This window comes from Pinus tabuliformis, chromosome 2_2 (genome assembly GCF_031772625.1).
Source record: "Pinus tabuliformis cultivar Carrire ecotype Pingquan chromosome 2_2, CPIR1, whole genome shotgun sequence".
Lineage (NCBI taxonomy): Eukaryota > Viridiplantae > Streptophyta > Pinopsida > Pinales > Pinaceae > Pinus > Pinus tabuliformis.
The window spans coordinates 1,223,416,725-1,223,430,739 of record NC_142300.1 but is presented as its reverse complement, the minus strand read 5'-3'; positions in this window follow the sequence as shown (position 1 = coordinate 1,223,430,739).

The window sequence follows — 14,015 nt, the reverse complement described above, 5'->3', positions numbered from 1 at the left end:
AAAATTACTAACTCCAAAACTCAAAGTTCTACTTTGAGATTTGAAGTAGTAAACCTAGGGTCAAACGAAAAACCTCAAAATGTCAACCTAGGTTTAGGGCTATCATTTGAAGAAAGAGTATCATTCATCAGGTTGTTGAAGACATATAAAGGCGTTTTTGTTTGGGATTATGCAGATCTCAAAACTTATGATGCTTCTATAATTCAACATACCATACCCATGACTTCAAATGAAAAGCCATTTCAACAGAAGCTTTGCAAAATTCACCCAAACCTTGAAAGTCAAATCAAATAAGAATTGAATAAGCTTCTGAAAGCCAAAATAATCTTCCCTGTTAGACCTTCTAAGTGGGTATCAAATATGGTACCCGTAAGGAAAAAGAACGGAGATATCAGGATTTGTATTGATTTTAGAAACCTGAATCAAGTTTGCCAAAAAGATCATTTTCCCTTGCCCACCATGGAACATATATTGCAATCAGTTGCAGGTTCTGAATTAATGTCCTTTCTAGATGGATTCTTAGGATATAATCAAATACTTTTCCATCCAGATGACAGATTAAAGACAACATTCAAGACCAAGTGGGGAACATATTCCTATCAGAAGATGCCTTTCAGACTCATTAATGCGGGTGCCACATTTCAACGTGCTATGGACATTGCTTTCAGAGGTCTAATCAATAAATTGGTGGTTATTTACTTGGATGATATCATAGTCTATTCCAAGGATAGGAAAAATCATTTAAGTGACTTGAAACACATTTTCGAAAGATGCCAGAAATATGGCATTTCCTTAAATCCCAAAAAATTCTATTTTGCTTTACCAAAAGGAAAACTCCTTAGGTTTATAGTATCCAAGAAAGGAATTTACATTAATCCTGATAGAGTCCAAGAGGTTGAAAAAATTCCCCTCCCACACAACAAGAAAAACATGCAATCATTCCTGGGCCAAATAAATTTTGTAAAAAGATTTGTCCTAGATTTTTCACAAATTTTTCTACCCCTTCAAGCGATGATAAGAAAAAATGCAGTTTTCAGATGGAACAAGGATGAAAGAGAGTCATTTGAGTTGATTAAAAAAGCCATTATTAATGCTCCCTCATTAACAACCCCAGTTTTTCTCAAACCTTTTGTATTATATACTTTATCACCTGATACATCATATGCAGCAGTATTGACACGGCTGAATGATGAAGATGTCGAGGCACCCATCTCCTTTTTAAATTCTAACTTGAAAGGCGTCGAATTAAATTATTCAGTTGTAGAGAAACAAGCATTTTTTGTTTTTAGAACTTTGAAACATTTCAGACCTTTTCTTCTTAAAACCCATACAAAGATAATTGTAAGCTACCATGCAGTAAGACAACTATTGATCCAAAGAGAAGTAGGGGATTAAAGAGCTAATTGGGTAACTGCACTCCAAGAATATGATGTAGAAATTCGGTCAACTAAAATTGTCAGGGGCCAAGGTTTTTGCAGGATGTTAATAGGAGCTTCCCAGTTACCACCAGAAGAAGATCAAGGTAATGAAGTACAAATATCAGAGGTAAACCTCAATGAGATGCAATCACAATATGCAGATTTGAAATTTTATGTAAAGAATGGATATGCTCCTACACATATTAATTATAAAACAAAGCGAGCTTTAAGATTGAAATCAAATCAGTATGAGCTAGTCAATGATGTATTGTTTAGGAAGAATTATGATTCAGTATTACTGAGATGCCTAGAGAAACTTGAAGCGAAAAGGTCATGCAGGAATTACATGATGGGCCAGCTGGAGGACATTTTGGAGGAAATACCATGGCCCACAAAATGCTACATGCAGGGTTTTATTGGCCAACGATATTTAAAAATGCACACGAATATGCAAGGACGTGCAAAACTTCTCAAACTACAGCTGGAAGAGAAAGAAGGCCAACATTCCCTTTACAACCAGTTAACATCCAACAATCGTTCGAACAATGGGGATTAGACATAATTGGTGAGATTGTTGCTAATTCTTCCAAACAACATAGGTACATCCTTACAGCTACTGATTACTTTACTAAGTGGGTAGAGGTTGTCCCATTAAAGATAGCTAATACAGAAAATATTATAGACTTCATTGATCAGTACATAATTACCAAGTTTGGCTTACCCTCAACTTTAATGTTTGACAATGCATCTTACTTTTTTGGAAATACAATGGTAGAATTTGCTCTTAAGCGAGGTTTCAAGTTGAAATATTCAACCAATTATTATCCTCAAGGTAATGGATTAGCAGAATCAACAAACAAGAACCTCATTAGAATTATCAAAAGGACTATTGATCAAAATCACAGGAATTGGCACAAAGCATTAACATTTGCTCTATGGGAAGACAAGATTACTCAGAAAGCCTCTATTGGTTCTTCTCCTTTCGCTTTAGTTTATGGAAAAGAAGTTGTTCTTCCCACAAATGTAGCAATCCCATCTCTTGCCCTAGTGCAATTTATTGATGAAAACCCTTCATCTTCTCTCCAAGCTAGACAATTTCAAATTCTCAAGCTTGAAGAAGAAAGAGAAAAGGCTAAAGCAACCCACTTCCATCATCAACAATTAGTCAAAGCTTCTTTTGACACAATTTTTTCCAATCATAAAAATCTTGAAGTAGGTGACTTGGTTTTGAAATGGGACAAAGCACACGAGGAAAAGGGTAGACATACAAAATTCTAAAGACTATGGCTTGGCCCTTTTTAGATCATTGAAAAAATTGGACAATTAGTGTTTCTTTTACAAGACTTCTTAGGTAAGAAGGATTCTTTGCCCGTTAATGGGAAAATTTTGAAAAAGTATTTCTCCTAGGAGATAACCTCTTCCAATTTTGTAACATATTGCTTTCTAGGAAAATAATGGTCAAATAGTATTTACTTTTGGCTTTCAAAATAAAATCTTTGATAACATTTCTGTTTTTTCGCTTTTATAAGAAAGTAAGAGTTAAAAGGAATAAATAGGACATTTGAGTACTAAAGTAAACTTGATTTCTTTGGAAAAAATTGACCTTGCTTAAAAAATTTATTTTACAAACAAACTCTTACCTTTATAGAATATGAAGGTTTTGTTATCAGTTCAGAAATAATCTTTAACCTAGTAAGGATTTTTTGTAGATCAATGCCTTAAAAACTCTATCATTATCACCCAAAACTCTCAAAAGAGTCAATGATCCACCCCATCTATTAAAATTTTCCTTTTTCAAAGTGTAATTCTAAAATGTAAAAAACTTAAAAGATAAAAAGTCTCATTACGAGCTTGTTTACCATGTTCATATGGAAGTGATTAAACTGATATTACCAATACTGCATACCAAACAGGGTAATAGCTAATGGTCTCCTCGATCAGAAGACAAGTGGTCTCATCAAGAGCCAGCTTGTTCAGTTTAGATACAACCAGTGAATGACATTGTCATTAGTAGGTTACCACATCTAGACAATGTCTTTTAAGAAACCAAAAAAGAGCAAGATTACATTCAAAAAAGGAAAAAGGGGATAAGGTCCAAGTGACATTCAATCCAAGTGAATATCATTTTGAAATTTGAAAATTCATACAGATGGGACAATGAACCATTGTTGGTTAGAAGATAACCCTGTCGAGGCTATGAACGCCTGCTGGCAGCAGAGGCTCTATCTGTGATAAATGAGTAAACTCCAAAAACTAATCTGCAAAAGACACCTACTATATTTCTTTAAATTTTATTGGCAAATGCAAATGTTTATACTTCTATCATTACAAGAGTAAAGTAATTACGTAAATAAGTTGAGCAAGTAATGATTATTCCAGAGACATGTTTTTTACCTTATAACTCATGTAATCATTATTCTTATAACCCTAATTACTTTGAAAGTTTTTAGAAATTTCAGAAAACTACTCAGAGATAACTGGTTCTCAAAAGTGAATCGCCCATTGTTGTACTACGAAACAACCCCCCCATTTATAACAAACAATATCTAGGCTTAGCGTTGTAAATGGGGAACCTTTTAAATTTTTAGGCTTAGGATAATAAAACCCTAACTCTAAGAAAATTCCTAGAAAAACCTTGCAAAACCAACTAAGGATGAAATCTATATCGCAAATCGCACTTTTCCACATGACCATGTTACAAAACCTTTACAAAATTGCGATATGCGATTAGGTTTCCCACTGTGATAACATCACCTTGTCATTTCGCAATCGCATTTCGCACTTTGCATAGTTCGCGAGAAACTTGAACATGCCATTAGAACAACCATAAACGATTTGTGAGATGCGATATTGCGATCCCTGCAATCGCATTTAACTTAATACATACGGTAATGCTATGTTGTATCCCTTTTAAGACCGCAATGCGCGATTAAGTCTGGTAAAACATGTGGAATAATTACGTTTTAAATACCTAAACAAACGAGTTGATAGGTTATTAAATATTTAGTGGGCCGAGGAAGGATAATCATTTTCTAGGTTATGGGTAGTTATAATCGAGTATCTCATTAAAACCTTTCTCACGATCCAAAGTCATTTCATAGAAGCTTTCAATCTTATTTACTAGATATTGTCTGCACTGATATATCTTGTCTATTTCAGGAAAGCAACAAAAGACATGTCACTAAGAAAGGTGATGCGGAAATAGAGAAAATAGACCATTATTGAATTTGAGTTTACAGAGATGGCTCCTATCTTTGCTGATACAGTTTGTGATGTTGCCGAAGGCGTAATAGCTTGGGAAGTAATTTACAATAGGTTGGAGGACGAGCGTCCTAAAAGCACTATTACAAGAGCAAAAACTGACTCAAGAAGGCCTTCAGAACTTCAATGTAGAGATGCTTCATGTTCATTCCTTCATAGGATAGGAGCAAGAGCTAAAATCCTCCCCTATATAGATATGATCAGGTGGGTGATTGAAAACCTTATCATTGAAGATAGGTAGTTCAAGAATTCAAGGATGGAGCTCATAGGGTCGTTCAGAGCAGAGGATATAAAGAAGATGTACCACATACTTGATCCACAGGATATCTACGACAATGCATTTGTGGCTAACTTCGCAAAGAAGAACCCATAACCCTTCAAGCTTATTCAGGGTTGGAGGGTGTTGGACAACAAATTCAAGTATGACAAATCGGGTATGTATGCTATAGCGTCTTTGGCAAACCCCTACAACTATGCGGCAGCCATGTTATGTAGATTGTATGGGCTACCCAATAATACTAAGTTTTCAATAGAATGGATTCCTTTAATTGATTCCTATGTTAATTCCCATATCATGAATTGGCATTCCATCCTGTCTGAAAACCTAGCCACCACCATTACCAAATATCAACAGAAGAAATCCTCCTTTTCAGATAACCTCCCTCCCTTCTATTTTAGTGCCTACATTATAGATGCTATTTGTTTTTGCACAAAATTTCCAACCATGGGTTGGAAATGGATCATACAAGATCCTTACCCTATCCGTCTCAGTCATAAACAAATATGGGAATCACATTACATACCTCACTTCTATAAGGTATTCCATGCTGTTGTGTTTCCCCTACATCAAATGATTTTCAATAAGAAAGCCCCTAGGTTTTCCCAAGAAGCTGCAGTAGACCTGCTTACTGTCGACAAGTATTTTATTGAAGAATGGTTCACCTATATTAGGGTTTTTGGTAACACAACTGATCCACACATCCTTCCTTTATATGTTTATGATAAGTTATTAGCAAGAGAGATTTCCTACTAGATTGTGGGAAAGGGCCTGACTAAAGTTCTCAGAGACGGTAAGAAGTCATTATGGCCCATTTTCCTTGTCAAATGCGGTTCTTTTGCTTTAGCCAATTTTGTTCATGCCACTAAGGAATCAGCACATATGGAGCCCCTCAGGTTTCATACATTGCCTAAGAGGCAATTTGATCCAAACAAAGTGGCATATAATGTCACTACTGGAGTAAAGCTCAAGCCATACAATCATGGCGATAATTATTTTGAGGATTTGTTACAGTCAGCCATATCCTTCAAACAAGCGTTCGAATGGGCAAAAGCGAATCTGAAACCTGAATATTTTCAAAGGTTTTAGGAATTCAAGATGAGAGGCTCCGGGTGATCCTAATGCATCTATTAAAACCCAGATAAGACTACTCCAACCGTCATTATTGATAGTGGAGGTCCTAGCTCTCAAATAGACTCTCAGGTAAACACTGAGAAGACACTAGACACAGGGAAGCCCCAAGATGATGACAACACAGCTGAATCCAACAAGAAGTCAGATGAGAAGCAAGTGATGAGCACCTCGGCTATAGAAATCAGTTCGGAGACCAAAGGCGGTAGTTTAGAGCAGGAGTGGGATCAATTTAATAAGAAATTGCAAGGCACTCCCAAAGCCTCAAATGCCCAAGAAACAGAGGAATTCAAAACTCCTCTGCATGTTCATAAAGATACAAAGCCGGAGTTTGTTGATGAACAATCTACACCTATGGAGGAACAAGCAACAACGTCCCAACATACTGAAATTATCCCTGCTCTGCCCACATCGGAGATTGCTCTGAAGTTAACTGAAATAGCTCCACTTGATGTGTTCTATAGCCCTCTCCACAAGGTTGTAGTTAGAAGGCAGAGGAAAAGGAGATGGGTAGATGCACTTGAATTCCCACCTAGGAATGAGCCCATGGACATTGTCTAGAAGGACATTCCTTTCAATCCAGCTGAGAACTTGACTAGATTATCACAGTTCACGGGAGCATACGCATCGGCCACTATGGAAAAAAATATTGAGGTCTCTACTTTACTAAGAGAGAAAGAGGAGAGAATTGTGTAGCTCAAACAAGAGCTCGAGGCAGAGAAAGCAAGCACAAACAGGTAGGTAGCGGAGCAACTCAAGCAATTGCAGCAAGACACGGAGGTCCTGAAAATAAGCCATAAGGTCGATATATCGGCCAAAAATATACAACTCCAGGAAATGAAACAATCCATTGAAAGATACAAGGACGTTCCCCCTACTGAGGAGTTCATCAAAGAGGCCTTGGAATGAAATTCCCTTTTGGTGAGGCAGCAAGAGTATTTCTATGAGAATATTTCACATATTACTCCCTATCTGACTACTAGTGACTAACTGATAGATAAGTAAATCGACCAAAGAATGGAGTTTAACAATTTAAACACCAGAATCTCTTAGTTAATTGAGTGGCAGGAGACATAAGATGTAAAGAAGGCCAATCTACCCGAGATTGAAGAAACTCATAAAGACATTCTCCTCATAGATTGGGATGCCAGAATCAAACAGGCTGAGCTAGCAGTCGCAAGGGCAGCTGGAGTATCAAAGAACATAATCAAAGCAGTAAATCACATCCTGTTAGCCACCAATCTCATCAAAGAAGGAAATATGAAATAAATGTCTGATTTAACTGCTCTGTATAAAGACTGGCAAGAAAAGGCGGGGGAGTCAGAGAGAGGCAATTACAAAACTGACCATGACCAACTGGGAGTTGTATTGGCAGTATCTTGTTAAGCCACATAGCCAGATTATGACTCTCAACTATTCGCTTCACACGACTCAAAGGATGTTGCCACCGCTCACTGATGTGATCTTCACAGGACAACTCAGGACTCATTTCGGGCCACCTCCTCAAATCAATCGATGACCGATATTTGTGATTAAAGGACAAGCTGGCACATAGCAAGTCATCCTCTTAGTTTTGTTTATTTAGCCTTTGTTTAATTTTGGAGTTAGTTACCTAGTTAGGAGGAAGGTTGTTTGAAACCTCCTCAAATTTTGTATAATCTATTTTTGCACATTTAGTTAGAGTAGTATTTATACCCTTCTCATGTATTTAGAGAAGGGTCTAGAATTTTATCAAAAAAATTTGCAAAGAATGCACTACTATAAGTTTGTGAATGCTTTGGTGAAATGATGGAACATGATCGTTTCATTTAGATATTAGACTACTTTCCTTTGTTGATGCACTTTTGTATTCTTGGGAGACAATTTGATTTGAAGAAAGAAGTTGGTCTATGTCATTTGTCAAATGAGCAGGACTTCACACATATGGTACTATTACCGTGTATGATTTATGTTTACATTTAATTAGTGCAAAAAATTTACTTTCATGGATTATATGTGAGATTTATTATTTCTGTTAAGAATTAATTGCACTTTTGTATGATGCCTAGCTGAAGTTGTGATTTTCATATATAACTCATCTTATATGCAATATATTTTATAAATTCCTTTGACTAACTATTTAGTCAAAGGAATTATATTTTACGTTATCATCTCAGTTTAGTTGTGTTCAATCTTTATTATCACATGCTAAATAGATATCCTTGTAGATTGCATATCACACAAGAACACCCGGGTTTATATTATAATAAGTTAGTTGGAGAAATTGCATTGTAGAATAGGTCACTTAGATTATCATTATTCTATTGCAAAGCACTCATAAACCTCCCACTCTCATCTTAAAACCCACATTGGGAAACTGGTCCCATTATCGCTAGTCGGAGCCACCACTTTAAACGGAAAAGGAATTGCCTTAAGGTTCGGACCGGGTGGTTATCCCCCATGTTTCGGCAGCAGAATTTTGAGGCTGCAACATAATGTTGGAACTCTAGCTGATGTTAAGCAACTAATTACAACATGGGAGACATAACTCAACTGTCGCGCAACCTCGTGATCCGAATTGGATCCTAGAACACTCTCTAAGTTTTCATGAACTCTTTCAATTATGCCAAAAAGATTCAAGTCTTAAAAGGATCGAGCTATCAGAAGGAATCCTCATGACAGTTGCAGATTGTGACCAACACGGAGCAACGAGGACCCTCGGTCAAGCGCGCAAACCAAGGGCCCATGGTAATGCGCACTAGGGGCAAACTGGCAAAACCAGGAGCTAGATCAGAGAACAGTGTTGAAAAGTGTGCAACAAGAAATGCTTGTTGAGAGTGCAACAAGATGATGGAGCTTAGTGAAAAGAGTCGCCTTCACTAAGTGGGCCTGCAGGCTATTTTTGGCGCAAGTCTATTTTTAGACTATGTCTATTTTTAGACATATGGATCATGTCTATGGATTGCAAGTTGCTGTTTATGGATGATTGGTCAAGTTGGGAAAAATAGATGGACTTCTATTTTTGATGAAAGTGTGAGTGATCAAAGTCTATTTTTAGACTGGTTGTCAAAAATAGAAAAGTCAAATATTATTGTCTCATAATAATATTTGGACTATAAACTTGATCTTATTCTCTTGGAGCACTTCAGTTTGAGCTACAGAGGTGGCACATGCAGCTGTCAGAAGGAAATACGTTTTTCTTATGAGTCAGTTGAGTTGTTGCATGCATGACTTCAGTTAGAACTCAAGTGGGTTGAGTTTAGTGGACTGGAGGTACATTTGATGGAGTTGTGTTCAGTTTAGCCTTGTTAAACTAGTTGTATTTAGTCTAACTGATCAATAGACTAGAGATGAGTTGGGTGAATTAGTTATTAATTAATTCACAAGTTATTAACTCATAATGCAACTATAGAATACATCAGTTAACTTAGTTGCATGTCAGTGCATGTTTAGTTCAACAGGGACAGGTGGTATAGAATCAGATTGCTATCAGTTGTGACTATAGTTGTGCACAAGATCTTGCACAATCAAGGGATTGAGTATGCCAATGAGTTTGCTCACGTATTTGCCTAGTATTGTAGCCTTTTCTCACGTCCAACAAAGTGTGAGTGATTATTTTGAGGTGAAATACGAGTTTGGGAAGCTATTCTCATCAATTCTTGAGCAGGTATTGAGCTGGAGAGGCAGGCAAGCAGTGGAATAGATTTGGAGATCAGATCTAAGCTGTATTGTGTGTAACAGGTGGAGCTGGTCCTGGATTGCTTGTGATAAGCATTGTACTTTGTAATGTTACATGATTCAATCAATATAATATACAGATAGTGTGGGGTTTTTAGCGAGATGCTTTCCCCAGGATACATACTGTGTTAATGAGTTTGATTGATGCTTCTATGTGTGCCTGTGAATGTTTCTGCTTCTGTAAATTGATGATCAACATAGAGGAGATTATGTATTATACATGTTCCGCTTATAATTGTATGATGAGGTTAATCTATGTGAATATGTGTTAAATTATTCAAAATTTCTACAAACAGGAGCAGATTCTGATACGCGATTAGTGCTATTGCAGGGCGTCCCCCTCAGTGAAGGAAAGCCCTGAAGCGCCTAGACCAAACAAGGTTATAAAACACGGAAAAGTACCGGTTTCAGTTTCGGCGGAGCAGGATTCCACAAAAATCAGGTAGGATATCGGAAGGGCCTCGAGGTGGTAAGCGGTTTAGACCGAGTCTTGATCGATGCGACACAACGAGTGACACGCGTCTAGAGGAGGAGAGAGAAAACCGTGCATACCGAACAGGTAACCGTCGAGCTAATTATCCGCCCGATATGCACGATGACCGTAGGATCTGGGGGGTCCAGATCAACGGTGGAGGCGCATCCTGATGAATGACCAGATTTGGTAGATGATAATGCAAGATTATATGGGATTTGAAGTCTGGTATGGACGATTCATTAGGAGAGATTCGTATTTCGCAGGAAATCTTAGAGCAAATGGAAATAACGACCGTTCAAACACTTCCAAGAGAACTGACATTCAGTTCGTTATGAAATAGGTGGCCACCTCCCTGTGATGATGATGCAGAATAGAGGAATTCAAACAGACAGAGAGGCAAGAGAATCAGAGCGCCGGGAAGCGGAAACAAATAGTCAGAAAGTGGATTTGCTTTAAAGCCACGAACTGATAGAAACAAAGAAGGCAGAGAGTTAGTTAAGGTAGAAAGCCAAGAGCAGAGAACAGAGAGAAGAAGCTGAGCTCGCCTGAAGGCACTGAGCCAGATAGAGCCAGAGAGAGTTAGAGAGTCTGTGTACTCCAGAGAGGGCTTGAGAGGTTCAAGCGAACTCCTTTGTACTTACTTGTCATGTATGAGTCTCAGATTGGGCTCATACTACTATGACCAATAGAGGTCGAGTTTCAGTAAGGGAAGTCTATGTACTCTAGAGACTTGGGGGATCCAAGTCTAGTCCTACTGATTTATATCTATTGAGTGGGACTCAAATTGAGCTCATTGTTGTAAAAAATCTACTTTGAAAACAGAATAGAGAGGCCACCACTGAAGGCTAGACCAGGAGACGTAGGCCAAGAGTATTGGGTGAAGTCCTTATAAACTTGTTGTGTTTACATGTTTTACTGTTGTGTTTTCTCTAACTGCTCCGGTGTCTGTGTATTTCGCAATTTTATCGATCGGTCACATAAAGTAACATACACACATCCATGCACATGAGTCTGTAATACCTTTTATTCTTTGTCCTGGATAAATTCCAGATCACCTTGGAAGTTCCAATTGAAGATTGAAGGGATCTTTTCCCTAACTTGGGCAACACCCATGGGCGTACCACTCAGTACAAGCATATTCTTCACTTATATTGGATTATGAATAGTTTGGTGGCCAAATCCATTATGACCCCTCAGGTGAGTGTAGGGGATCTTGATCTGGGGCTGTGGGAAATTCAAAAGGAATTACAGCTGATCCAGGTCTAGATTCAGCAACATAACAAGCACCTTGGCCACAATGAGGAACATATTCCATGTCTCCCCTAGTCAAGATTGTCGGGTTCGAGTACAAAGGGCCCAACCACTGTGGAGTCCTCAGATTAGTAGATGTTAGCATGTTTAGCTTTGTTGGATTTTTTGTTGGATTTTACTATTATATATGTCGGTTTCTATAGAATTTTGTAGATATCTAAATAGACACTGGTGGCTAGATATTTAGGACTATAAGGCCTTACTGGACAGACTCAAAACTTTTAGATTTTGGATGACATACAATGAGTTTCAGTGGTCAATAGACTTGGTTTCCCATATGGCAGGTTAAGGGCACCAAAAGTATTTTAATGGATGTAACCTGCATTTATATTGAATGAATGAAGGACCTACCCAGCTTACAAAAAAAAAATATGGGTAGGGGGATCCGTCAATTTAACCCTTACATCCCATGGTAATATATTTTTTAAAATTAAATAATTAATGTATTTTTTCGATGGAAAAGTCTACAACAAGGTTATGTATAATGTGAGTGTTGTGAGAAAATAAAACCTTCATCTAATATTTATTACTTTTTTAAAAATAATATTCGATTGGTGTTTTGTAGATGGTATTTTTTAACTTTTGTGGAAAAGTCTTTCCAATTTGGATCATTATTTTAATTTATTTATGTTTTAGAAAGTGAGTTTGTAATTAATTAAAAATAATATTAAATTATATTTTAAAATTTAAAAAATAGTTTTAATTTTTTTTTTAAATCATTTTTTTTATGATTTATAAAATCGTTAATATTTGAGATGATGATCAATGAGTCCACTACAACATTCAATAAAGTTATGTATTTTCAAATAACATTTAATCTCAATTCTATACATACATAAGTATTATCCAAGTAAAGTTTAACCAACCTCTTATTTAAGAAAAGGAAAAAAACTATTTTTCATATGCTTGTTATTTTTCAACATTATTTTTTCATGTAATAATATAATAGGTAGCCAATTACAATGAAAATAGCTATTAAGTAGAAGTAAAGTTTAACAAACCTCTTATTTAAGAAGTTGAAAAAAACTATTTATTCTTATGCTTCTTATTTTTCAATATTATTCTTTCATTTAGTAATATAATATGTAGCCAATTACAATGAAAATAAATATTAAGTAGCTCTTAGTAATATTTGTATGTTGGTGGAATCGAATCACAAATGCTATTTAAAATAAGTTTGCACAGTGGTAATACCCACATTAATACCTACATTGAAGATTGAAAATTTGTTTGGTTTGCATTTAAAATGACTTATTCTATGTTTTATGACAAAACCATGTTAGCACTATTATGCCTCAACCACTTTATCCATGTCAAATCGTTTTAACAATTTGCAGGGTTTTCTTTTTGGATTTTGTTAATGTAATGATAAATGTAAAAGCATTGAACTTCACTACAAAAGGAAAAGTACAAACCTTTGGGCACAACTTGTCAGAGTTTTCCATCCATGCATAGACCAAAATGAAGGGTAGGAGAAGTAATGGAAGTGATACTAATAATGACCACTAGTCCCATATAACCTTTTACACAAATCTCAGATTTCCACTAGAGTGATGTGATCACACAAATTTCTTATCTCCATTAGAGCAATTGATAAAATAAAATTTTGATTTAGATATAAAGTTAATTTAATTTAATTTATATTTATGATTTTAAGGTTTATAGTTTTTTAATGAAAGATTTTACTGTGCGGAGGAAGCTTCTGTTGCACAATAAAGCTTTCATTAAAAGCTCCGCACAATGAACTTCTTCAAATTAAAACAAATATAAGCTTGCTCCACACAATGAAACGTTAATCCCTGCAACTCTAGCTTTTGTACATGCATTCATAAATGACACCGAATTTGCTTTCATTATAATATTAATTGTTTTTAGCAATTGATAAAATTTATTATTAAATAAATTTGATTGGGTCATAAAGTTAAATTAATTTATATTTATATTTATGATTTTTAGATTTATAGTGCTTTAATGAAAGCTTTAATTGTGCGAAGGATAACATTTATTATTAAATAAATTTGATTTGGTCATCAAGTTAAATTAATTTAATTTTTATTTATGGATTTTAGGTTTATAGTTTTTTAAGCGGAGCTTTTTTTGTGCAGAGCTTTCACTGTGCAGAGGAAGCTTCCTCTACACAATGAAGCTTCATTATAAGCTTTGCACAATGAAACATTGATCCTTGCAACTCTGGTTTCCCTACATGCATTCATAAATGACACTAAATTTGCTTTCTTAATAATATTACTTGTTTTTCGCAATTGATAAAATTTATTATTAATTAAATTTGATTTGGTCATAAAGTTAAATTAATTTAATTTATATTTATGATTTTTAGGTTTATAGTTTTTTAATGAAAGCTTTCATTATGCGGAGGAAGCTTCATTTGCATAATGAAAGCTTTCATTGCAAGCTCCGCACAATC